Source organism: Salvelinus namaycush, chromosome 21 (genome assembly GCF_016432855.1).
Source record: "Salvelinus namaycush isolate Seneca chromosome 21, SaNama_1.0, whole genome shotgun sequence".
Lineage (NCBI taxonomy): Eukaryota > Metazoa > Chordata > Actinopteri > Salmoniformes > Salmonidae > Salvelinus > Salvelinus namaycush.
The window spans coordinates 10601558-10605693 of NC_052327.1; the positions used below are offsets into that span (position 1 = coordinate 10601558).

The 4136-nt window shown below is 40.0% G+C and overlaps 1 pseudogene; it reads right to left on the reverse strand.

The window, feature by feature from the left end:
* Positions 1-3482: 3482 nt before the first annotated feature.
* Positions 3483-3657, reverse strand: LOC120066914 (annotated as a pseudogene).
* Positions 3658-4136: the final 479 nt, after the last annotated feature.

Consider the following 4136-nt stretch of genomic DNA (forward strand, 5'->3'; position numbering starts at 1 on the left):
TGCAGTTCATGTCGACCCATAGGATACATACAGAGCTTTAAACTGATCTGAGAACAGAGCCTCGTTTTCAGACCTTCGCAGTTCCTGTCATGGATTTCGCTGCAGAAAGAGTTCTGGTTCACCCACAGACATAATTCAAACGGTTTTAGAAACTAGAGATTGTTTTCTATCCAATAGTAATAATGATATGCATATTGTATGAGCAAGAATTGAGTACGAGGCAGTTTAATTTGGAGACCAATTTTTCCAAGATTGAAATAGCACCCCCCATAGGCTCAAGAGGTTATTAAGGTTAGAATTAAGTTAAATATTAAGGTTAGGAGCTAGGGTTAGTTGTAGGGTTAGGAGCTAGGGTTAGGTTTAGGGTTAGGATAAAGTTTAGGTTTTTGGGTTAGGGTTAACCTGTTTGGGCTGCAGGGGCAGTATTGAGTAGCCAGATAAAAGGTGCCCATTTCAAACGGCCTCGTACTCAATTCTTGCTCGTACAATATGCATATTATTATTACTATTGGATAGAAAACACTCTCTAGTTTCTAAAACCGTTTGAATTATATCTGTGAGTAAAACAGAACTCATTTTGCAGCAAACTTCCTGACAGGAAGTGGAAAGTCTGAAATTGAGGCTCTGTTCTAGGGGCTGCCTATTAAAGTCCTTGTTATTTATTAGTTTAGATGAACTTCATACGTCTTCCACTAGATGTCGACAAGGAGTGAGAGAAGAAATGGAGTGTGTAACTTGATCTGGACTCGAATTACAGCTCTTGGAATGACGTGTCCCCCATTTCCTGTTTTCAGGAAGGCGCGAAGAGGGACCTGGATTTGCCTTTTGAAAAGCTGTCGTTATAGGCGACTACTATCTCCGGCTTTGATTTTATTTGATACATGTGACCATATCATCGTAAAGTATGTTTTTTCAATATAGTTTAATCAGATTATTGAAATTTTTCCGGGAGTTTTGCCGTGTTCCGTTCTCTTCCGTTTGTTGACATGGAGAGATTCGTGCCACTTGGCTAGTGTGCTTGCTAAATCGAGAGGGAAAGAGGCCGTTCTAAATCCAAACAACGATTGTTCTTGACAAAGGACACCTTGTACAACATTCTGATGGAAGATCAGCAAAAGTAGGAAACATTTTATGATGCTATTTCATATATCTGTCGTACATGTGAACTAGTTGTCGGCGCCCAGCTTTTGGGTACTCTAGCTATACCGAAGCTGTATGTCGAAATGAAGTTATTTTTTAAAATTCTAACACGGCCATTGCATTAAGAACTAGTGGATCTATCATTTCCTATATAACATGTATTTTTTAGTTATGTTTATGAATAGCTATTTGGTCAGAATATGTGTGTCAGAAAAAGTGTCAGAAAAAAATCTGGACGTTGTGGGAAAAAGTAGCTAAGATTGCACAATGTATAACCATTGATTTCAGCTCTAAATATGCACATTTTCGAACAAAACATAAGTGTATGTATAACCTGATGTTATAGGACTGTCATCTGATGAAGAATATCAAGGTTAGTCAAAAATTATATATCTTTTACTGGTTTGTTACGATCGCTAATTTTTACTGCTGGGAAATGGCTTGTGTTTTTGGCTATTGTGGTAAGCTAATATAACGCTATATTGTGTTTTCGCTGTAAAACACTTAAGAAATCGGAAATATTGTCTGGAATCACAAGATGCCTTTCATTTGCTGTACACTATGTATTTTTCAGAAATGTTTTATGATGAGTATTTAGGTATTTGGCGTTGGTGTCTAATTATTCTGTCTGCTTTCGGTGCAATTTCTGATTGTAGCTGCAATGTAAACTATGATTTATACCTGAAATATGCACATTTTTTGAACAAAACATAGATTTATTGAATAACATGTTATAAGACTGTCATCTGATGAAGTTGTTTCTTGGTTAGTTTGGTTGGTTCTTGGTTAGTTAGGTTGGCTATGTGCATGCTACCTGTGCTGTGAAAAATGTCTGTCCTTTTTTGTATTTGGTGGTGAGCTAACAAATATACGTGCTGTTTTCGCTGTAAAACATTTTAAAAATCAGACATGTTGGCTGGATTCACAAGATGTGTACATTTCATTTGCTGTATTGGACTTGTTAATGTGTGAAAGTTAAATATTTCTAAAAAATATATTTTGAATTTCGCGGCCCGCACTTGAAGTGGCTGTTGTCATATTGTGGGCGGCCTCGGGCTTGCAGCCAGAAGAAGTTAACTATTCTTGTGGGGACCAGAAGTCCCTACAAGAATAGTAAACGAACGTTACTTTTTGAATGCACTGTATCAGATCAGTTTTCAGCATTATTTTTATATTACCAAACACGTTTTGTTTAATGATAGACAGGCTATGAATTGACTAGTGTTTATGAAATTGTCTTTTAATGCTAGATTCGTTGTTTCAGTAATTGATGAATTATTTTTAATAATTGTTGAAGTAAAAATTGTTACGCACGCCTCTGAGAAGAAGGAACGCAACACCCTGCTGCAACTCAACTCCCCGTGAAGCAAAAGAGGTATGAACTGTAGGTGCGAGAAAGGACGACAAAGGCAGAATTTACCATTTACTAGGATTTATTTCCTACACGGTAATATGGGGAAAAGGGGCTGGACGGAACCAAAGCAAAGAAAGTAAATATCAAAGCTCCCCCTCTCCTATCTAACCTGCCTACCCACTTAACTTAGCACCACCTGGTGCCCTAACCAAAATACAGGGGGTGGTCTGCCCAGGTCTTACCTAGTGTGCCTAGACAGTGAATATACTACAGGTATATGTATGCCCGCGGGCCTCTTGCCTAAGCACTCCCTAGGTGCCTTCCCCTTCCCCCCTGGGAACAAATGAAACAGAATAATTATAAACAATTTCACAAACACTCAGAAACACAGGACATCAATGAGGCTGTCTGACTGAGCAACAAACTCACAGAATATACCATCTGCTCCCAGCAACAACTAACACAGTAAATTACCCCAAAGCCATCAGCCTCCTCTCTCAGCAAATATCTCTCTCAATCAAACTCTGCATTCCTCAGCCTTCAATGATCTCTCCCTGCCTATCCTCTCTCAAGATGTCTCTTCTGAACAGAACACTGGCTTTTATATCTTCAGGTGGCAATAGTAATTAAAGTCAGCTGCTTCTTGACGAGGGGGCGGGGTCAGCTCTCCAATCATCAATTAGCCATTGAGTCGACCAATCAGCTGGTTGGGGAGAACTCAGGAATTTCTCCTGAAACACACACACTCAAATACAAACCAGAACACAGAAACTGGGGCACGTAACAGCCACAGATGTCAGACAGACAGACACACTCACTCATCCTGACCAACGTTTTTTTTTAAGTAAAATGGCGGGAAACGGGGGAACCCACGAAGAGCGCTTCGCCCTACTTTCACTTTGGATGTTTTTTCTTTTTTCTTTCCTTTTCTTCTTTTGCCAGCTGTTTACATAGCTTTGTGTATTTTCTTTCCTTGACAACGGGAGAAATGTGTTGCACCGTTCCCGGAGGTACTGCAATACCGGGTCGATGCGTGGAGCGGACGGAGCAAGCCCCATTTCCGACTCCCTGTTCGAAAAATCCATTTAATATGTAGTCCCCCGATGGGGGACGTATCAGATATTAAACTGATAAGAACAGATTTTTTCTTTTGGAAAAGTTTTATTGACACATTTCCTTTAAAAGCAGCTCGTACATTTTTTACATCATTGATACACATAAAAACGGCAATAAGGCATAAAACACAGCATTTGAAGGTTACATTTAACTTGGGTAAAAAGTACATGTTAAAAACAATGAAAACAACCATGAATAAAAGTACTTTCCTTGTAAAAACATCAAATCTGTAAAAAGCCATTTAAAATGTGTACCAATGATTTAACAAAGGTAAAACGTTTTTAAGACATGAAAAACATGTTAAAAAGTCACTTAGTTAAAAAGCTGTCTTCGGTCCTCTGTACAGGAGCGGGGTGAGTCCTTATCAAACTCGCCTCATCCTGCTCCTCTGAATAAGCCACCGTCCCGTCCTTCGGGGCCCAGAGGAGATCCCTCCCCTAGGCGCATCGCCCTAGGCGCCGCAGCGCTGTCAGGCCGTGGCCGCCGGGACCTAGGGTGTTGTGGGGGACCCTTCGTATGGGGTCGA